Source organism: Triturus cristatus, chromosome 9, assembly GCF_964204655.1.
Source record: "Triturus cristatus chromosome 9, aTriCri1.1, whole genome shotgun sequence".
NCBI classification, from domain to species: Eukaryota; Metazoa; Chordata; class Amphibia; order Caudata; family Salamandridae; genus Triturus; species Triturus cristatus.
In genome coordinates, this window is record NC_140592.1 from 241,413,654 (window position 1) to 241,437,857 (window position 24,204).

The 24,204-nt window shown below is 41.2% G+C and overlaps 1 protein-coding gene and 1 long non-coding RNA gene across 2 annotated transcripts in view; both read left to right on the forward strand.

The window, feature by feature from the left end:
- Positions 1-13,691, forward strand: part of LOC146797677 (uncharacterized) — a 40,018-nt gene extending 26,327 nt beyond the window's left edge. The window contains exons 2-3 of the long non-coding RNA XR_014968516.1: positions 13,162-13,227; positions 13,653-13,691. This is a non-coding gene — a long non-coding RNA (uncharacterized LOC146797677). The remainder of the gene's footprint in view (positions 1-13,161; positions 13,228-13,652) is intronic.
- Positions 1-24,204, forward strand: part of EFCC1 (EF-hand and coiled-coil domain containing 1) — a 249,513-nt gene that overhangs the window by 111,729 nt on the left and 113,580 nt on the right. The window lies entirely within an intron of this gene.

The following is a 24,204-nucleotide window of genomic DNA, read 5'->3' on the forward strand; positions in this document are numbered from 1 at the left end:
TCCCTCTGGGTCTGTGACAGCATTCGTATAGATGTGTGGATGCTTTGACCCTCTCTCTGAGGTTGTGGTGGTGTTTGGTGTAGCGATGAGAACATCCTGACACTTGCCTGCGGCCATACCAACCTAAATGTGCCCCATCCCTGAAGCGAAGCAGAGTCTTGTCCAGGCTACCACTTGGATGAGGAACCACCCTGGCACTGTTGAAAGACTGAGGCAGAGTTTTGTATAAATATATCAATATTTTGGCATGTTATCTGAGGCTGTGACAGTATCTGTACAGATTTGTGAATATTTATGGGCGCTCTGGCAGCGACATTGTGTGTAAATTACACATTTCGGCCCCTCCGAGGATGTACCAGTGCATGTGTAGATAATATACATCTGCTGCTCTCTGGTGCTGTGACGCGCTTTCTATGAATGGGAAAATATGTCGGCTGGTGTCTGGGATAATTATGGACATACGTCAGCATGCTATTTAACGACTCGAGCATATTTTGGACGGCTCTGGGTCTGTGTGGGTGTTTGTCAATGTGGGCCTGTTCCGGCTCTCACAGGCTGCGAGGTTGCTGGTTTAGAGTCGATGAGGCTGAAGCTGTGCTCAGATACACGTGTGAACTTTTCAGGCCCCTCTGAGACAGTTGCGAACGTTTTGCCACTGTGAGGGCACGCAGTTTAAATATCCATGTATTTCGCATTCGGAAGCTCTGAAGGTATGTTGAAAGTATGTGCAGATTTCAGCCCATCAGGTGCGGGATGTGACCTTATTAGTTATGAGCGCGCACCTCCCGGTCTCTGAGGCTGTGGTGAAGTTGAGGACAGGGTTGCATGCTCGTCCTTGCCCGCCGGCTGCTGCCCCGGACTCCGGAATGCCGATCACTGGATCTTTTCTACATCTCTATAAATATTTCAGCTTCCTGTGCACAGGAAGTTTTCTATTAAGCTGGCGCTAAAACCCCAAATACAGATACCAGACATGCTGTCCCCATTGGGAAAAAAATATAGTGCTTACCAACTAATGAAGGAGACTGTGTAACGCCGCAAGTAAAAGATCCAGTCCTGATGGGCAGTCACAAAAGGAGACAGGGCGGTAACAAGGCGGGACTAAGAAGCCCCATTATCAATTGGAAGCCAGCATTTGCCATGGATGATAACCCCAGCCAATGAAAAATATGGGTGGAGCTTCCACCGCACTTCCACATCTGTCCCTACTACAATATGCCTCGCAGAGCGAGCAGCGCATGCGCTGCAACGCTAGGCTCGACCTAAAAAGTAGTTCAGTGAATGTGAGCAGTGTAAGTGTGAAAGTCATCCAATAAAAGGTTGGTACAGAAGCTACGCCCAGGGAAAGGAACAAACACAAGAAGGGGAAAGTAACCAATCAAATAAGAACCCAGCAAATGAGAGTGACAAGAAAACTAACCAATGGGAAATGATGAACTGGTCCAAGGCCCATCATACATGTGTGGTAAGGTCCCCAAGAGGACTTTCAGCCACAGCTAAAAGCTCTCTGTGTATCAGGCTTAAACATATTAACTGACCTGTGGTTGCTCACCAGTTAGGAAGATTATTCATTAAATTAAATTAGAACAGGCCACAGTTAAGTTTTAGTTCAGCCCTATTTACGGATTCTACAGTAATAAAGAGTCAATTGTCTTTAAAACTGTTTAACATTTCTGCACTGAGGAACACAGTTTAGTCACCTCATTTCAAAGATATGAATATATTAAATGTTTAACAATAACATAATTAATTTCAGATAAGAACCACATAAAGAACTTGACGTTTATAGCCCTCAAGTGGGCCCATGTATCTCGTCTTCACACAGCTCTCACCTTTTAACCAACCCCTCACCACCTACTGGCACCTGCAGCTAATATGTGTTGGCAAATCCCAGCATGCAAAGTGCTGCTGGCTGAAAGTCCAGGACTGGCTAAAGATGTCACAAATGCCGGAGTTGGCAAGTTTTCAAATACTCGTTCTTATGGATATCACATAAACTATCTGCACCTCAATTTTCTATCCCTTAAACTGAGGTTTTGATAATAGCAATACCACAGAAGTGGTCAATCTTGAACACGGCTATTTTTGACCAGTGGTATTCAGAGGCAATGTAAACCGACTAATCCATTCTCCTCCCACTTCATTGAAACTAGGAAGTGTTAACACAGACCTTGATCTGCAAATGTCAAGCAACATAAATTGAATATTGTATCTAGTTTGTGGAGTCTATTTAGAAGACTTATAGAAAGCCAAATGAGCTGAAAGTATATGCAATTTGATTTTAAAGCGCACAAATTCCCAAAGGCGTTTGAGTGCTAGACAGAGTGTACAATCATGAGTTAATCACAGTTAAAGTGTGGATTAAACTTTTTCCTGAAGATCATGTAATTGCTGATAAATCTAAGTTCTGGAGGAGTTGAATTTTAAAGGATGCCCTGTATACATACACTCAGTTCTCACACTAACTCAGATCCGCAGACTGTGTACATTGGAGTATCACATCTAGTTTCAGGAAGGCCGACTCCACGCTAAAGTTTGTGAGATAACCACTATATAATCAGTTGAGTTTAAAGCTCTTTATATATAGATTTATAGTGGATACTCTGAAAATATGGAATGGATCCAAGCCAATGTGGACTATAGTTGGACATCCTTGGTATGTGTTTTATAGTTTTTGATTCTTTTCAGGGCACTAATTGTCTGCTTGAGTTTCTATGCATCCAAGAGGTAAATGTGTGAGAATCTTATAGAGCCCCACACAAGCAGGGGGCAGGTGATATACAACATGAAAATGTTTGCACTAAGCATGCATCATAGTAATTTGAAAAATATACTCGTAATAAGCAGCCAGGACGTTTTGGCACACCAAGGCACCAGTTAAAACTGAAGTTAGACTGTTTTAGTGTCCATTTTCTAAAAAAGCTCTATTTGGCATGAATGTAGAGTATGCCACTAGTGTAAGGACAGCTCCCAGAGTTATGTCACATCAATTGGCTTTAGCAAAGGATGGCAAAAAAAACACAAGCATTGGCAAAACCAATAGTTATCGCCTTCAAGAGATATTGGCTTTGTCATTGTTTTTCAGCCAAGCAGCACAGCAGCGCACCTGCTGTGCAGCATGGCTGAAACTAAAAACAATTAAGTGCGATGAACGACCAGTAATGGCTGCATCATATCGATTATTGTTTAAATTGGTTTTGGGCCAGGAGGGAGAGCGGGGTAGGGGGCAATACTGAGGGATGGAGGGTGTGTGGGGGGCAACATGTGCATCAGGTCTATGTAAAAGCATTATGACACAACCAGCACTTGCCACTTCTGAGAACTTTTTTTGTGTTGCGGGGTGGCAGGCAACATGAGGGAATGGGCGGTGGTCAACATTGAGGGAGGAGAAGAACACATGGGGCGAAGCTGAAAAAACACACACTCCTGTAGAATCCATGAACACAAATAAAAAGCAACGCAGGCAGCAGGTGGGGACAAGCTGTAACACGGACAGCACTAGTAAGCAAGCCACAACACGGACAATGGAAAGAGGATGGGAGGGAGCAAGGAACAACAAGAACAGGGAGTAGATGCAAGCAACAAGACGGACAGCAAAAGATGGTAAGCAGCAACCCAGACAGCAGGAAGGGGCAAGGGACAACATGGATGGGGCGGGGAGAAAGAAGCATATGAGGGAGGCAGCTCGCAAACACGTGCATACTCACAGTAGCAACATTGCATGCATTGTATCAGGCAAGACCTAAATATAGAAAAATAAGACAAAAAGGATGCTTCACTTTTCCTTGGGAAATTATTTCATAGGCAATTCGACTAAACAGAAAACATTTAAAAAAACATGAAATAAAGAGAATTTTTAAAACAATGGCAACTGGGCTAATATTACTATTTAAGGATTTGACTTGCAGCTGTACAAGCATCTATCATTCGCTCCTATACTGTTACCCTTTTTTTTCTCACTTTTGTCTCTCAGCTTCATCCACTACAGGTGTTTCTTCCAAATACTTTTCTTTCTCACTTCTGGAACCGACACTGTTTCTATCTCCCTGTATCTTTCAAGCTTCGACTCTCATTTCAAAGCTCGCCTCCTGGGAATAAAGAGAGCCGGAGCATGCTTGCCAGATAGAGGGAGGGCTGTCCAGGTGCCAAGCCCTGCCTCGAAGATTTAAGACCCCTCTCTCACTGGGCCAGCTCGTGCACCGTTTGCATTCTTGCTTTGAAGTTCCCCTCTGTTCTTGGTCCATTTTCGCTTTGTTCCTTTTGATGCATGTAGTGCAATCAACTACATATAACTATGTTTTAAATATGCTAATTATCATTGTGCAACGTGAAGAGAGTCACTGTAAATTTGAATACAGTTTACATAGTAAGAAGAGGTTGATTTAAAAACTCAGCCTTGACTTCCAAGAAGTGGCTACATTAGATGTGTCAGTTTCAAATTAAATGTCTTGAATGCTAGCTTGTGTATAACTGGCTCTGTAACACAGGATCCATCTCATATCTGTTTTTGGAAGTCCGTGGCTCCAGTTCCTATTAAATGCATACATCTATCCTCAGAAATGTACAGTCTTGAACAGATTTAAGCATTTTGTAAATTAACAAAGTTTTTCCAAGATACGCCTGAAAACTTCAGACAGTTGCAGGTGTTCAGGTGTACTCCTGGAATCTTTCCTGAATTTACAATGCCTGTGTTTTTCCAGATGCACAAATATTGTTCATAATTGTACATGGGGAAATACCACTTCATTTGTGCCATAACACTTAGTAACCTGTGTGGGGAAAATATTTTTGAAGTGAAAACTCCCTTTCTCTACACCTACAAAATTTTAGAGCGTGCTCCTTTCACGTTCCAAAGCTTGAAAGGGATTTGATTAAGTTACTCATAGGAGGAAATCTCCTTATCATTTCCAAGGTGGGAATAGGTTTGTGACTGCCCACAAGCTCGATTTTGTAGGCGGGCCTAACGCTTCCAGACCATCCCCACTTGTTGTGCCCACTCCCTGCCCTAATTACTTCACGGTTGGGTAATATTGCATATGAGCAAAAGGACCTGCGAGTGTAATTTCACCTTTTGTGAATGCTCTGCCCTTGTTAATCTAGACATTTGCATTCGTAAATTAGACTTACACATGCAGTCTAAATCTTGGAGAAGGGCCAGTTCAGAAATGTTTTTTTCCTTTTGTGGAAACATAATGATGCCATGAGGGCCATTTTTTTTCACAAGAGTGCAATAATTTTGAACCGTTCTCTTGTATACGTGTGCTCGCTGTGCTATCTGGTTTCATAGGCCCAGAGTACATGGAAATTCCAATGATGAGAAATTAACAGGTATTTGAAGTATGGCTGCATAATGTAGCATCTGTTTTTGGTTTTTGATCACCAGCCAGTCTCCACTGAGCCTGAAAGCACTTATTTTTTAGCCGCTTGGCATGGCTACTTTGAAAAACAAAATGCTATGATCATGAAAGCTGGACTATTTTTGTCTTGAATCATTTATTAGGAGGCCTTCAATTTATTTAATGGCATTTGTGCCAGATAAAATCACGTGCTGCTCAGGTGTTTTGAGTCTAAATTCTGTTTTCTTACATAATGGATTTAAATTGCGCCATATATCTCATGCGAAGAAAAATACATTGTGGAAAACACACTTTCTAAACTTCTTAGTCCGATGCTCAATCATAGGTCTGAATTTTCCTATTTGCTACTATATTTCTTCAAGTAATTGTTTTCTCATGCCTACGTGTACAACATGCGCGTTCCGCCCACGACTCGCCCTACACAAATGAATAATCTCTCTAGGTTTACTCTATGGTTTGGGATTAGTAGATTAAAAATACATTTTTTGAGTTTATTCCTGAGTTCTTTTGAACAGAATGTATTCCTTATGTTTTTTATTGATTCAGAGGCTCAATGTATTTCATGCAGTGGGAATCTGTATTTGCGGTATTGGAGAGCCCTGGGTTGTTCATCAAAATATCTGTAAGGCTTCGTTCTTGCAGTCACTTGCCCCAAGCTCCACATGTGTTTTTAAGGCACTGCTCCAATTGGAATACTTAGGAAGAACATGATGAGAGGTCCTCCAGTGAGGCCCATGTCTGCATTTTGGACCACAAGGATGCTCATAGTAACGACCGTACTTGGAACTGGTCTCTTAGGCATCAGCAAGGAGGGCAAATCTGAAAGAAACAGAATTTCTAAAGACTCCAGTCTTTAAAAGATCATTGAGAATCTGATTAAAGGCGAACGCGAACTGGCCATCTCCTAAGTCCACTGATCAGTTCGTAAGGCCACTGTGAATAAAATAAAATAAAAACAACAATGGAACACTCATATCCAAGGGCCTAATTTTAAAGCAATGGATAGATTTTTTAATTCAGATTTGTGAAACTTTAATGTGCTTGGCAAATCCACTTTAAACAAAATTAGAGGAATTCCTTAAATTTCACGGCTGCGGAGATATCTAGTCTTTTGTTTGGGGGAATAGTTTGAGCAGACAATGCTCTGTGGGAGCGTAAAATGCTGCAGTTGTGTCCCCTTTAACAGGTCTTCTTGTGTGTCTTTTGAATGCGAGGTATGCCTTTGTGTTCAATTTTCATGTGTGATACCTCAACATTTAGCAGAATATTTTGTAATTTCACAAAACAAAATTGGACAATTTCGAATGGGTCTGGTTTAAAACTATATTTGTGGAATTAAAAGAGGAAATTGTCATCTCAGCAGGTATGGGATATTGGTCTATAGCTAAATGTAATCTTTACAAACATTGTGCCACCATTGAATCACTTTTTTGTGACACTGTGGAAGTGTTATCAATGCACCACACTGCGCCGTATTTATAAAGTGACGCATCTAGGCAGATGTGTCACTCTGTAAAGGCCTGGGCTACATTATACCTGTGTCAGGTATAATGTATGTAGGGTGTGTGTTCCCCCATAAAAAAGCCTTCTAGAAGTGGCGCAGGGAAATTTATGAGATTTCACTACACCACTTCTATGACTTGACTGTGTAAAAATCCTTACGCCTGCTTCAAGCATGCATAGGGATTGATGCAGTTCTTTTCACATGGGACTCGCCCATGGGTTATGACACATTACTGGAGTTGCATGAAACATGAACATGACATGTAATTCCTTCATAGTTTACATTTAATGTGATAAAAATAAAGCAAATCCTATATTTTTTGTATCCAATAGTACATATATTCATTTATCTTGTTCGCTTTGCAGGTCCATGTCATTTTAATCATTGTTCCTAAATTGTTTTGCTAACAAATGTTACAAGCACCCTGATTTAGGAATAAATTTCAGGGGCACCCCTATTTTTCTCAAACACTGTCTCCACAGCCTGCCTGTGCAGGGTTTCTCTTTCTTACTTGGCTTATCAAGTTTTCTTATTAGTCCAATCAGGTTTTTATCTTCACTCTACATGAATCTCACTAGCCCTCTTCACATTTCATGGTGTTTTTCTAAGGGGGTTATATTCTTTCCTCTCACCCCTTCCCCCCCCCTTTTTTCTATCCATTCCTTATTTCGTTGACAGCAGTCTACTTTGAGCATATTCTGGGTTCTCAAATATAGCTTCCAGTATGGATAAACTGCACACATTTGGGTTTTCCGATGAGGATTTTGCGTCCTTAATAGGAGACTCAGGTGTCCCTACCAGTTCCACTTCCTCCACCATACGAAGCAATGAAGATATCCATAAAATAACGGCCCTAAAGAAAAAAAACAAAAAGACTTGAGCTACATGGCCAATTCATGCTTGAGTATCTAAAGGCAGGAGTCATCCCCCAAGGTCTCAGAATACGCAACGTACCTGGGCTTTTTGTACAGATGTGTCGATTCCTAGAAAGGTGGTCGTTAATAGCCAATAGATGTTCCCGGGACCTTATGATCCTAATTGTTGAAACGGCAAAAGAACTAGTTCAGACACTTTTGGTAGAAATCTTAGAACTAGAAACAAGAATCAAAAACAACCAGGCCATTGAGGAAGCTCAACATAAGCTTGAAGAAGTAGAGAAGGAAATGAATTCCTATACAGATTATTTGCTAAAAAGAAAAACTGATATATTAAGAAAAGACATCAAATTCTTTAGTCAAGAAAAGGTCTATCCCTACTTAGCAGAACATTTCTATCAGACAGAACCAATTGGAGAAGTCCAAGAACAGTCCAACTATTCTAGACCCCCAAGGAAAGTTACTACCTTTTCAGACACGTCTGACTCCGATAATGAAACATACAATCAGTTCCCAGAACAAGGCCCAGTTAGGAATGCTTCAGGAACATATAGAGGAGCACGTCCTTTTTTAGCCAGGCGCGGCAATCAACGCACACGATGGAGAACCAGATTTCAACCCAGATTCAGAGGCACATTCCAACTAGCAGACAATCAACAATATCCAGGGGAATCCAGGAATAAAATTATTAGAGAGATATCCCTGGGTCAGTTTTAAGATTCATCTTTTCTGCACTTAAGGATCCAGCCTTCTTTTGTTTTTGTTTGTATCATTGTTGTACTTTCTACCCCTCCCTATTGCTCCGCCTCTAGCGTTGGTTTGCGCAGAGGCGTTAGTAGCAGCCCGATGATGAAGCATGCCACAACTTGTTGTGGGTGAGGGCAGTTTTAAAAAAACATGTGTGCTTTCTTAAAAACATTCAGCAATTGCTAGTGGATTAAAGCCGTTCTTTCACCCTACCTCCTGTTTTGTGTGGTATACATAATTATTGAGGAGGTTGAGGTAGGGTTTGTACCTTCTCCCCCTTCCCTTTATTGTGAGTAATATATGTAGCACGGCCGCTGAGCCGTAGGGGTGTTTTTAGAGTAGATGCCCATGGGGGACATCTGATTTTACTTTCACATGTTGGGAGAACGTGTTGCTTACCGTGTGGTGTTGGGGTATCTCTCTCACCGAATATGTCTCTTGAACAGGGATTAGCCTTTGATGAGGAATTGGTCCAAGGAATTTTGGATGGACCTTCACTGCTTGGGGAAACAACTATTAACCAAGTACTAACCCAGGGTGAGGGCTGGGACACCCTTATTGAATTAAGGAAAACTCATGTTAAGGCCATTCTACATGGAGCGATACTAACGGAGTATTTGAGGGCAAATGCAGCACCTCGAGGCCTGTTGGTGACTAACGAACCTTTGATCTTCCTGCAAGACTCTTCTTTCAGGAAGGATTGGGCCTTGATTGCATGGAAATGCACAAGTGATTGGTTAGTCCTAATTATAACAACGGCCAAGAGAATTGTAGATGCATTGCTCATACAAATACAGAACAGTGAGCAGGGTCTGAGAGCGAGTGTAGTTCTGGCTACATACAAGCGGAAACTAGAAGAGACCAATGTAGAAATAGGAGAGTATAAGGACTATCTCCTCCAGTCAAAAATCTCCAAGCTACAGAAGGACCTGAAAAAATTCTCCAAGGAGAAAGTATACCCGTACACAACGGAAGAATATGCCCAGAAAAAACTGGAAGAAGCAAAGAAGGGACAACAGGGAGACCGGAGAAGTTCGGACTCCATGAGCACTAATAGTGATGGTAGTGAAAGTGAAAATAGGCCAAGGAGGAGGGGACGTGGGAGAGGTAGGGGACAGTATCAAGGCCAAGGGTACAATTTTAACCCGATGTACCAGAATTATCAAGGTCACAGTTTTGCCTGGCCCCCGATATATCAGCCTTTCCCACCCATGCAGGGCCCTAGTAACATCCAGAATTTCCAACAATTACCTGATTCCCCTTTTTTAGGCAGAGGCAGGGGCCGGGGCAGGGGGAGGCAGAGAGGCAACCTGGGTGTCCAATGGGAAGATTTGAATCAAAGAGTCACCCGGAGCATGGCACGGGATCCAGTACCGGGAACCAGCAGGGAAACAACCTAGTTATGAACCTCACGGACCTTCCCCTCACATCAACACAAGAAAGGGTACTGAATAAGGGCCTGGGTTTTGTCCCCACGAATATTATGGACAGTTTCAGGGTACGCCAGGAACTTTCCGATTTTTTTCGCTCCGTGAGACTGAATGTCTTTTTTTCAGATCAGGAGGATAGACCAGAGAAAAGAGGGGACACGAATTTTCGCCCAAAATCAACCTTCACACCTATGAATTCGGTTTTACCGAATGAAATTATCACTTTCGAAAGGGCGGTTGTATTTGACATAAACAAATTGAGAGATACCCAAAAACAACCTTTCAGAAATATTACAAGAGAAGAAAGGGAAGCACTAGATGAGCTTAAGAGAAATCAAGATATCACTATAAAACCCGCCGATAAGGGGGGAGCTATAGTGATTCAACTGAAAGAGGTATATGAAAATGAATGTAAGAGATTATTGGGAGATGAGAGGAATTACAAAATTCTTCTTAGTGATCCTACCCCAGAACTAAAAAGAGAGATCGGAATAATGGTAGAAGAAGCCCTAAATAATGACTGGATAACGGAACATGAGGCAGGCTTTTTAACCAAGAAAGATCCTGTGATACCAGCATTTTATACTCTGCCTAAAGTAAACAAAGTAACTAGACCTCCACCAGGAAGACCAATTGTGGCAGGAATAAACTCCATATTGGAGCCCTTGTCACAATTTTGTGATTTTTACTTCAAACCTTTGGTGCAGAGTAGACGGGCATACCTTAAAGACACAACGGAAGTTCTCAATCTTTTAACGGATATGACCTTTAACCCCAACGAGGAATTTTTGGTGGGATTGGACATTGAGTCCCTTTATACCAATATTCCGCAGCAAGAAACGTTGGGCATGATTAAGGAACTCTTATTTGACCTGGATTGGCAGTATCAGACCCCTAGACCATTCATTTTACATCTGGCCGAGTTAGCTTTAACCCGGAATTTTTTTGAGTTTAATGGAGTACTTTATCTGCAAACCCATGGTACTTCAATGGGAAGTGCTTTTGCACCCAGTCTAGCGGGTCTCTACGTGGCAACTTTTGAACAAAAATACATCTTCAACGCAGAAAATCCATGGACTAATAACATACGGGTCTGGAAACGGTTTATAGATGACGTCCTCCTTATTTGGAGGGGGGACGAGTCATCTATAAAAGCATTTATGCAATGGTTAAATGCAAGAAACCAGTTTTTGCATTTTACCAAAACTATCACCAAGGAGAGTCTACCTTTTTTGGATCTGGTCATCTCCCCTTTGGAGGGCAAATTGTCTACAAAAGTCCACCATAAGATCACGGATAAGAACGGGCTTTTGCATTTTGGGAGTTTTCATCCCAGAGCCCTACGGGAAAACCTTCCGGTAGGTCAGTTCCTGCGACTTCGCAGGAACTGCTCTGAACCTAATGAGTTTAAGACAGAGGCAGCACACCTAGCAGGTAAATTGGATGAGAGAGGGTACCCGAAACAAATTATCAGGCGAGCTCGAAAACGAGCATGGAACTGCCCTAGAGAGGCACTACTAACAAAAGTAGAAAAACCAACTAGTGATAAGATAGTCTGTGTGACGACTTTTAATACTTCTTCCACGGCTATCAAACGTATCATTTTGAAACACTGGCGGATATTGAACACCAGTGGCCTGAAACTTGAGAAACCCCTCTTTGCCTTTAGGAGGGGCCAAAATCTTAGGGATCAACTAGTACATTCTCGACCACAAAACAGTGCCCGTGGGGTTCCCCGGGTTGGCGGGTTTCTACCACCGGTCACAGGACATACGCAATGTGGATCTTGTGATGTTTGTTCCCTGACCAGAAATACTAAAGAGGTGGACGTGGGCTTAAAATACCCTTGGCAACAGCGAGTACATACCAACTGTAACTCATCAAATGTTATTTACATGATCAGGTGCCCGTGTAATCTCATCTACATTGGGATGACCTGCAGAAAGGTCAAGGTGAGAATTATGGAGCATAGGAGTAACATCTGGTGCTCCAGGACCAACACACGTCTCACTCTACATTATGCGGAGAAGGGTCACACGACACAGGACATATTTTGGACTGTATTGGACAAACCCACTATTAGATCTTCGTTAAGGGATCCCTCACAAGTCCTCTTTGTACGGGAGCAGAAGTGGGTATATCGTACTAGAAGTCATGAAACGGGACTTAATGACGATATACCGTGGTCCACCCTAGGGAGGAAATAACCCAGGATCAGGAAATGAGGCATTGGGTAAACCTATGGAGTAGAGAACATGTTGGTGAGGATGTACAGAAATAGTAGGTGAGGGGCTTTTTTGATTGAATAGAAGAACTAACATCATTAAAAATTAAAAAATATTCCATCAAATAATGTGTGAGTCGAGGTCCTGGCAATACTGTCCCTGAAATTAATAATTTGATTAATGAACACATCCCTGGGGGTGTGGCTGCTGTTGTTCAAATTAACATCCTGTGACAATAGGTTTACACACATTAAGGCATTTTGAAAATACATTTGATCATACTAGCAAGGACATTGGTCTATTTTCTGAGGTGATATGTGCCTTGATAGGATCCATGACTTATGAGCTTACTTCCATATGCAAGGTTCTCTTCTTTTTTCACTCCGTGATAAGAGGTCGTTTTATACTTAAAGACCAGTTCCGCCATATTGGTTCATACTAGGGAGGTTAGCGGTATAGTCCCACTGCTGATTGCGCGCTCTGCTGCTAGGTCACGTGTCGCGTGCATCGTCACTCGCACGCATCACGTGAATCGATAGCGGAAGTGTAAATACGGAGGGCACGATATCCAGGCAGTCTACACGGCACCAGGAGAGACTGAATCAGGAGGCAGCGCACCACTCTTGACGAAGTAAGAGGGATATTTGGCCAAGAATGGAGGGGGGCTGACTACATCTATGCCGGAATTACTCGAGGATACTATCTCTGCACTCGAGTATGCGGGAGTAACATAGAGGCCTCATTAAGGAGAGTGAAGTTCTGCCCCTGTACTATATATGTGTGTGTGTGAGGGGGATAGAGATATATGTTTACCCGGACACATAAAAGTCATCAGGGCCCCAACGGGATTTGGAAAAAGGGTAATGTTGCATATTCCAAATAAAAAACAAGATATGAGGTTTGGCATATACACGACATTGAGGGAATTTTGAAATACGAGTGAAATATTGTGTGTAAGTGTATGCTAACCGGTATGAATCACAAGTCGAGGAATTGAATATACTTTGTGTCTCCCTCCCGCAGTGTTTGACTACAGAGGGTCGCTCTCTTCCCCAGTGCCTTTTTAAGCAAATTGCCTAATAAACTCTGGTAAGCTATGGGAATATCTGTATATCGCATGATCCCAGATGAATATATTTAAGATCTTCTTTCTAAAATGAGGGTAGTAATACCTGAATACCCTTGGAATACATGTGGGGGTGATAAGAGATGTTTTATCACATGTGTTTCGGCATGTTTCTCCTTGTGTGTGATGCACAAAAATTATATATACAAGGAATTTTATTTGAATGGGTATTGAGCACAAAAATGAGTGTGCATCTAAGATACCACTGTGAGGGCTATTGTTTGCCTGTTACACTATGATGGTAGATTTAATACCACATAGACTAGAATTCTGGCTACACCAAATGGGTGATTGGCAATTTCTGTTGTTTGTCTGAGAGCACACGTGATTAAGATTTTATTTTATTTCTGTTTTATGTGGAAGTTACTTCCGTATTTTTTTCTTTCAGTTCCTACTCTCTGAAGGAGTAAGTTATAAGAGGAACTCCAGACTGACAGGTGGAGTATAACCCACAACAGTGGGAAAAAACAGGGGTTTGGCAAAAGGGCATGTGGATCAAATTTGTCCTGAGGAATGCCGGAGATTTAGTTTTTTGAACCGGCAGAAACATGTCGACTGCTATGCAGAATGGAGGGGTGGTGAGCACCTAATTAACTCACTCCACCACCATCCATTTGGGTATATAGTCTTTTCACATATATTGACAGGGGAATCCAGGAATAAAATTATTAGAGAGATATCCCTGGGTCAGTTTTAAGATTCATCTTTTCTGCACTTAAGGATCCAGCCTTCTTTTGTTTTTGTTTGTATCATTGTTGTACTGTCTACCCCTCCCTATTGCTCCGCCTCTAGCGTTGGTTTGCGCAGAGGCGTTAGCAGCAGCCCGATGATGAAGCATGCCACAACTTGTTGTGGGTGAGGGCAGTTTTCAAAAAACATGTGTGCTTTCTTAAAAACATTCAGCAATTGCTAGTGGATTAAAGCCGTTCTTTCACCCTACCTCCTGTTTTGTGTGGTATACATAATTATTGAGGAGGTTGAGGTAGGGTTTGTACCTTCTCCCCCTTCCCTTTATTGTGAGTAATATAATCAACAATATCCCCCACCTCAATCGTACCCTCCACCTCAGAATTACCCACAAGCTCCCAACACTTACACCAACCAGGATCAGTATCTAGTCACGAGACATGCACAATACTGGCGAGACTAGAAGAAATCCCCATCTTCAATTTGAGCCGACACTCCTTTGATCAGGCCACAGAATCCCTACTAACGAAAGGCCTTTCGTTTGTTCCACACAATAACATCAACAAGTTTGAAATCTTCAAAGACTTAATGGTCTTTTTTAGAAAAATCAGACTTCAAGACTTTTTTCTGGGACACTGTGAAGACATGACACAAATCGAAAATAAGTCAGGTCTTAAACCTCCATCCACCTTTCTGCCTACATTGGACCAAGTGGCGCCAGAAATATCCACATTTGAACATGTGGTTTTCAACAAATTTACAGCAGCCACTCGATATATTCCAAAACCGGAATATAATATATCTCGTGAAGAACATCAAGCATTACAATCTCTTAGTTCCAACAATGAAATAACCATCAAAAGTTGTGATAAAGGCGGTGGAATAGTTGTACTTGATAGAGACCAATACATCTTACAGATGGAAACCATGCTATCCAATCCACTTCATTATGCCCCCATTTAAAAAGATCCTACAAAAAAAGTACAAAAATCCATACTCTCCATAACTAATCAAGCACTACAAAAAGATTGGATTTGTGACAAAGAATGGCAATTTCTTAATGTACAACAACCCAAAATGGCTGCCATCTATGGAGTCCCTAAAATTCATAAGAGCATCCACAATCCACCATACAGACCCATAGTCACAACTATTGGATCAGTTACGGAGCCCCTGTCCAAATATGTGGACTCCCTCTTGAGAACCCATGTCCCACAAATTCCATCGTATGTTGGGGACACACGAGACATGATTAATAAGGTGGAAAATTTACAGTTCAATACCAACAGACATACCATGGTCACCATGGATATAGAAGCGCTTTACTCTAATATTCCACAGGAAGGAGCCATGGAAGCGGTCAACTGGTTCATGAATACGTATGAGATAGATTGTCCCAGAACCTTTGTTCTGGAGTGTCTCCATATAGTACTCACAGAAAACACCTTTGAGTTCAATGGTACACTCTACAAACAGACCAAAGGCGTCAGTATGGGGGCATCTTGTGCCCCCACAGTGGCCAATATCTTCATGGCCTTATATGAGAAATGGTACATCTATAATGAAATCCCCCCATACAGTGAGTCCATATTTTTATGGTCCAGGTATATAGATGACGTTTTTTCATTTCGCGAGACGACAACACAGACATCACAGATTTTGTGTCTTGGCTCAATTTATGTGACAAGAATATAGTCTTTACAGCCAATACAAGTAATCAAAAAGTGGAGTTCTTGGACATTCTGATTCAAAACAGAGAAAATCACCTAGAGGTAAATCTCTATGTCAAACCCACAGCACGCAATACCTTACTTCATTTTGACAGCTATCATCCCCACATACAAAAAACTAGCATCCCATTTGGTCAATTCCTACGACTTCGTAGGAATTGTACCAGCTTATTTGATTTTGATATCCAAGCTGAACAAATGAGGACAAAGTTCGTGGCTCGAGGCTATCCAAAGCGTTTAGTACGGGACTCATATAAAAGAGCCAGATTTTTTGACAGACAACATCTGTTAACACCACAGCCCAAACGCACCAATTCTCGGATGGTCTTTGTGACCAGACACTCTACCATGAACGAAAAGATTCGCCACATCATCAACTCTAATTGGCACATCCTCAATGCCACAAAATCGAAAGAGAATGAAATTCCCAAACCCCTGTATGCGTACAGGAAAAATAAGAACCTAACAGATCTTGTGGTTCGCTCTCGTCTGCCAAACATCACAAAGCAAAAGATCCAGACATCACTGACTGGTCAGACTAGACCTGTAGGTAACTACTAGTGCCTATCGTGTGTAGCTTGCAAATTTGCGATGGAGACATCAACATTCACCTTCAACAAAGTACATCTTCAGTCTAAAACCCTAACTAATTGCAAAACGTCTAACATCATTTACTTACTTTTGTGTCCATGTGAAAAAGGATACGTAGGTGAAACAGCACGATCTATGGCCACACGACTAACGGAACACAGGTCAGCCATCCGTATACAAAAAATCCAAGCTCCCCTAGTGTGACATTATATGGAAGCACAGCATAATGAGCACCAAATAAGATGGCTAATCTTAGAGAAAATCAGTACCAACATAGGCACCGCTAACACAAACATACGTAAGTGCAGAGAGGTTTATGGATTTTTTCGCTCATACCTATCAGAAGGGGATGAATGGTGATATCCCATGGGATCAGGTACTTAAACACAATTGTAACTAACTACCTGATCAATCCCTCTACAACAACTACTGCATTTCGGAAAATTTTGGGAAGGCCCTAACCTACCGTTTTAAGATGGCCGTCATTCTCTCTGGTGAGGATGCACCACCTTCTTTCTTAAATTTGCTGTCAGATTCGTTTTACTGTAAGAATTCATCACCCCGATATGGTTGTCACTCCTCAATATGCAAGAGTGCATAACCTTATTTAATTTTCGGAGCTCTGATTGAAGGGGTTTTACTAACCACATTAGGGACTCTAGAAATGGCAAAGACTGCCATTTTTCAGCATACATGTCTGAATCATCTAACCGTAGAGTACTTCGTTTGCACTATTCAATTTTTTTCTTTTTTTATATGCACTTACAATTGTTAGTCTCTACTCTGACATTCTGGTATAAATGATAATTGATCCATGCATTAAGCACGGATCTACCATTCCAAGATGGCTGCCACTCTACTATGAGCGAGCACACCATCATCTTCGACCTCCGGAGCTTTTATTGATTTTTCAGCATACCTGAATCATCTAACCGTAGAGTACTTCGTTTGCACTACTCAATTTCTTCTTTTTTAAATGTGCACCTATAATTGTTAGTCTCCACTCTGACATCCTGGTACAAATGATAATTGAACCATACATTAGCATGGATCCACCATTACAAGATGGCTGCCACTCTACTATGAGCGAGCACACCATTCTCTTCGATCTCCGGAGCTTTGATTCCCGGAAGATCAGCATCCACTTCCGGCACATTAGAAACGGTACTGGTAGCCATCCAACAACATAAATAGAACCTCAGTTGACCGCACAAGAGTGGCCAATACACCCAGACGCTACTTTGGTTCCAGTGTACTCGGCTCTCCGACATATTATGGAAGATAGTGGGTCGCCAAAAAGTAAGTACAGATATCGGTGTATAACAATGTCGACTATTAGCCCTTTTCCCAGTATACAGTCTCTATAGTTTGGTCTATTATATTCCTCTCTCGGTCTTATTACTACAGACCTAAGACCTCTCATTCATTTTTTACGGAATACCACTATAATCGGGAGGAATTACTTACCCCTGAAGTTTTCTTACATCAATAGGTAAGCACAGAATTTTTATGCCGTATAACATGTTGCCTACATAGTCAGTAAATACATTTCAATGTATATCTTTCTCCTTAGTATACAAAATCCCAACTATAATCCTTTATCAACAAATCCAGTGAGCCGAGTGCAACCTTAATCCAGACTACAAACGAGGTATATTTCTATTTTATACTTCGTCTAGATTTAGAAACTCTTACCTGTAGGTTGTTGATATATGTAGGTCAATATATTTTCTCTTGTTTCACAGTTCTTGCCACACGTGAAACGATTAGTTTTGACAGTCCATTTTTAAATACACATACGGATTGACAGATTAGCAAATCCAGTGTTTAAGGTATTATAACCTTTTACCTCTATATCGCATTAGATTGGCAATCGACAAAATATATACCTGCGACGTTACCTCCATGGTACTGATTCATTGCTTCACTTGTTTAGGCATTGAAATCTATCTTTATCGGATTTTATTTGGGAGACTGACATCTTCATATCAGATCAACATTCCTTTTCTTCTGATACTAATATCCTTTTAAGGTAATATAGAGTTCCACTCAGAATTAACATGTGGCACGTTTCTTATGAAAATCAGTCGTCGTCTACAGGCTCTATATATAACGTGCACCAAGTATTTCTAACATACCAGTTGCTTGCCGAGGGCCCCACATCCCCATTACCCTATTTAAAATTCACTACGCTCTTTAGGGTCTGCATACTCAAATCTGTGGTGTTAAAACACTTTCCTTTTCCTTTCTTTTTGTTTTACGGTTCTATGAAACCACACATGGGCTTGGGGTTATAAGGTACTAAGCAAATATATTTGTGCTACTCCCTGTTTTTAGAATTGTATATAACTGATGGACTAATTTTTTTGACAATAAATTGTAGAAAATTACTACATTGAGACATCTAGCTCTATTTCCCTCTATCTAGAGGTTTTCTTGTACAAATAGAACCTGTTTGCGAACATTATTATTTACTGTTATTTGTATATACTTTGTTTAGGGTAACTGAAACATATTTACATGGCGTCCTGATGAAGGCTCCAAGCCGAAACGCGCGTAGAGTTCAACACCGATAAAGCCATGACTACATGAATTTGTTATTCTTTATAAACTTAACATTGACATATATTTGAGTTCATTTATTCAGTTTGATTTCTGATGACAAAGAAACTATAAGCTTAAATATTCAATAACTTTATGAAATATATGTTTTATTTTTGTGTTTCAACTTTGGATGTATGAAGAAACATGAACATGACATGTAATTCCTTCATAGTTTACATTTAATGTGATAAAAATAAAGCAAATCCTATATTTTTTGTATCCAATAGTACATATATTCATTTATCTTGTACGCTTTGCAGGTCCATGTCATTTTAATCATTGTTCCTAAATTGTTTTGCTAACAAATGTTACAAGCACCCTGATTTAGGAATAAATTTCAGGGGCACCCCTATTTTTCTCAAACACATTACTGGAGTTGCGTCAGTTTTCCGACACACTCCCGCAGTGCATAATTTTTGCATCACTATATACGTCAGAATTCCTGAGGTATCTGTAAATTCTTGCACCATGGAGCGCCATATTGTAAATACGGATCATCCATGGTGTCGTAAGGATGGCGCTATGAAAAGTGCTTCATCGCTGTTTTTGCCCAGTGATGCATCACTTTTCCTAAATGAGGCCCGTTGTTTCAACAATACTATTGCCATATTTAGCAAACATACTGTTTCTTCAGCTCTTGTTACAGTGCCAACTTTTTGCAAATATAAAATGGTTTACTCATTAATTATCAATGAGGTCTAAATATTTTGAGCTATAATGCACTTAAACTACCCGCTTTTCTTTTTTTTAACTAGGGCATAGAAAAGAGAAATGAGTTCTAATATAGCTTATCAGACCTTTTCAAGAACTGATTAGTCAATTGTACACTTTTGTTTATCTGCCTTCAGCAGATGTTTATACATAAATCTGTTGTATTTTTCAGCATACAAATTAACATTTAGAATTTACAAAGAAACTACTGCTTGACCTGAAAGTAGCTGTAGGCTCTGTGTTGTACTCACTTGTGGATGGGACCATGTTAAAGCTAGCAGAGTGATAGTGAAATCTTTTCTCTGACTCTCCCCGTTGGTTGTCACTACCCCAGACAAGATGTCTGCCAATTAAATTACTACAACATGAAAACCAGGTATATATTCTAACACAGCCCCCTCTATCCTGGCGCGATCTAAAATGTGGGATTTCTCCCTTTGCTTGAGTGAACAGCAAGGTACTTGACCATCCTATTCTGACTAACAAAGTCCTTCGGTTGGAGTAGAAATCTTGCAATCTGTTTGTCCTACACACTTTAGTCTAGGATCTGTACTGCACCCAAGATGTAAACCTTTCATGCTCTGCAGACACGTGCAAAACCAAAGGGGATGATGGACGGAGTGTTGAACATTGCCAGCACTCACCCCCCGTCAACTGATCTGGGTTTAATCCATCATCATTCTTTAGCTCACTCCGCCCCCCCAGTTCAGACATGGCCATATGCAAATCAGTCTGACCCTGTGCCTCATGGGAGCAGTCCAGCACCGTCCAGACACGTGGGCTTACAACATCACTTGAGGTTTATTCTGCAGAAGGGACCAGCATCAGTGGAACACATTAAATCTGCTAACAATTTTGTGTGTGAAAATACATAAAAAAGAGCACTCACATAAAGGAAGCTATGTTGTTTGCTTTTGATACTGAACACAGCAGGGTTTCTAACACTGATTAGACTTCTGAGTTAGCAAAAAACACACTTCCTCCAATCATTCACACGCCAGCGTGCTTATCTATGCACAGTGTGATCTGAGCACTGTCCTGTGGGGAGTGAGGGTGTGCAGCTGCCCGATAAGGGGCATCTACTCTCGGCTTCGAAGGCTGTTTCCTGGGCTTTGTCCAGCTCTTCCACAGAGATACCCCCAAAACTCTCCTTTTTGTTATTTCCTAGAGTTTATCGCAAGGGTGTCAAGGTAGCCCAACAGTGACAAGTGCTGATACAGCTGTTTTAACCTCAGAATCAAGGACATAAAACATGAGAAAAGGCCTCGTAATTCATCTGAAACAACCCATGCAACAGCAAATTCAGAGGCAAACAGACCTTCAATAAGATTGACTGGAAAAAACATGTTGAGAATAGGTACTTCTATATTAAACATATTCCATTAAAATGAAATTACCAAAAAGCGTGCTGTATTAATATTCTAATTATCACATAATGCTATATTTAAAGCAAAGCAGGTGAGCTTACAGCTACCTCACACAGGAAAAGGCTTTCCTAGTAGCTGGTTCAACGGTTGGGTTGACCATGCAATCTTTGTATTTATTCTAGTATTAACCGTTAGCACTAATGTTAGCGTTTGCTAGGTCATTCCCTTTCATCAGTAATTCACTGGGTTGTTGAGACCAGGATTTCAGCAGACTTTAGTAAAGAAATACAGATCTGCAGGTTAGATTTTGAGGTCAGAACCTCCTATTTGGAAAGGTTAATACAGGCTTCTGTTTCACTTCTTCCCGCTTCGGTCCAGACTCACAAGGGTGTCCAGCATGTAGACTTGATGCTATGATCATAAATAATGCAGTGGGCACTTAGCCAATCCAGTCTAGAAAGTCAGAAGATGTGGTACCACCCACAGGACTCTTCTTACCTGGTCAAATTCTGTGATTGACAGGTCTGGAATCCTCCACTTTTTCCTGAGTACAACCCAATACACCTTCAAGAGTGCAAACAACCGATCACTTACCAAAACTTAGCTACAATTTTCTCATGGCTGTCCCTTTTAGCTATGGAATTCTAGATTCACGAGTCGTAAAGCATTTGGTGCTTTAAAAAAAATCATCAAATATAGACCAAAATGTAGCTAGGACACGGACAAGAGGCGGAAAAGGCACACTCATGAGGCCTCAGTTGGCCCAAGCAGCTGCCTCCGCGTACATGTTGGTTATTTTAGCTGGGAGCTCCTCTGTGAATTGGGACTCACTTTGGCAATCATCCTGTTAAGGGATGTTCAAGCTGCTGCTCAGCAACCAGAGCACTATTGACTGCCTTGTTGTTCTAATTAAAACATTGCCTAGAAAAAGCCCCTTTCCAAAATTTTGGTGCATAATTAAATACAAATTTAAGGGTTTGGGCTTGATGTGTGCCATCATTCACAGGAGCATCTGCAGATGGTCTCACATCTGTAGATGAAAACACTGCATGGGGTATCATACAGTTCTTATAGGCTTGGGAGTGAAACGGAAACGCAATGACATCATTATTGAGCGGCGAGGACGTGTGAACTGTGGACGCAGTTGTCCGCTTGTTTACTTTGGGGAAGGAACGCTTTTTAATGATGTCACATGAACGCGAACCATAGCATTCCCATTTTCAGCTTGCAGTCATCAAGACGCCCACTCCCAAATCTGCTTCCTACAGCTGTCAGAAATGTTGTTACAATATGTCTTTTTAATCGGAAAAGGTCTGTATAAATAAATATAGTGTGCATTGTAAAAGTTTAGGTCGGGGGCTCGAAACATCTGTTTTCTCCTGAACAGTTGGTTGTCCTTGGTTCTGAAGAGTTTGCAGAAAGGATCTTTTGTCTGCAACAGTTTCTTAAGCTGTTAACTCACAGATGTTGCAATTGGAGACATTTCAAGCTTTTCCACAGTGTGCTTCTGGGGAAAAGTCTACCACTCATCCCGAAATTATTTCTCAGTATTCTAAGGTAAGTAGTATATGCGAAGATGTACAGTGTAATATACTATTTATCACCCTAGCTGAGTATAAGGTGGGACCATGCCTCATTGGAGACAAAACCTTGAGTCAGTCATGATCACTTCTCTCCCTTAAGCACAGTAATATTCAATATATTACTCACTGCAGCTTTGCATATATGGTGTATGCCATACTGTTTTCAAGTGAATTAGCTATAAAGGGAGGTATTTAAACAAAACCAGAAGACAAGGGCGTACTTTTGTAAAGTGAGATGAAATCAGATTGCAGAGGCTTTCTGTCTATTAGCAGAGACATTTGCCTTTGTGAAGTCATTGTAAAATGCAATCTGGAGACAGTTAACAGTGTTTTAATTTACATTCTCCCTACTACGTTAATAACATGGAATCTGACCTTTGCACTGTAGTAATAATCGTATGATGTGTGTTTATAGGTACACTTATTCTAAATAAGGTTACTAACTGACAATATTTTCACTGGTATTGCATAAAAACATTTATTGTTAGAAATCAGTAAACATGGTGTGTAATATCACAGTTGAAAACCACTACAACAAAAGACCACATTTACATTGAAAAATGTAAATTAGGCCCTTTTGCTAACCCCTTATTTACACCCAAAAGTAACAATACCTAATTATGAAGTAACAGTAGCTAAAACTATCTGACTGAAGTATTGGTAACTGAACAGATACCCGGCCACTTGCCTTGATTGATAGAAGCGTTGAGCAACCTATAATATTCATTTCAGGGAGCACTTTCAGTGTTTTCATACATGCTTCCTTGGTTTACATGAGGTGTTCCACCAGAGACCAGGGGTACCCACTGTTACGCATAAAAGGACCATGGATACCAATCTAAGGAAGCAGAGGGGTAGCAGCCACTACCTCAAGACTGACGTTTGGCATCTCTGGCACTCACCGTGCTCCTTCTTGTTGCAGGGATCAAAAGGCAGTGAGGGATAAAGAAGTAAATAGAAATCCAAGAGCCCTCTTTCTTTACTTTCTGTAGCTTTCACTCTTTTCCCTACCGCAAGCCCCTCAGAAGCAAAAAGAACAAATGATGGACGGAATACTGACCAAATCAAACATTCACCCCAGTCACAGATCTGGGTTTAACTCATCGTTTTTTCGCTCACCACGCCACCCCAGTTTGGACCCAGCCATATGCAAATCAGTCTTGACCCTGCTCCCCATGGAAACTGTTCAGCCCGAACTGCCAGGCCAGGTTCTCCCTGGACCGGGAACAAGCATTCTGAGACCGGTTTCGAGGTATCACCCCCTCATCAGCAAGGCTAGCTTGAATCCTGTGGTGCAGTGAGCACGGAACCCACGTCTGGGCATACCCTGCTAACTTAGGATGATGAAAGCAAAAAGAACAAATGATGCACGGAATGCTGAACAAATCAAATATTACCCCAGTCACAGATCTGGGTTTAATCCATCCAGCCCCTCAGAAGCAAATAGGGACTGCTGAGAGGATATACTTACTTGTTAACAGTTGTCAAAAGATACGTCATCTCACTCCCACTCTCCGTGACTTGTCGCTGAATCGATGTCCATAGAGGTACAATTATTTATTTAACCCTTCAGTCACACCACATTTTTGTCGAGTGACTAAATCTCAGTTTTGTGTACAAATGCTGTATACATGGGCAGAAAGTGCAGGGGGTAGAAAAGGGGTGAG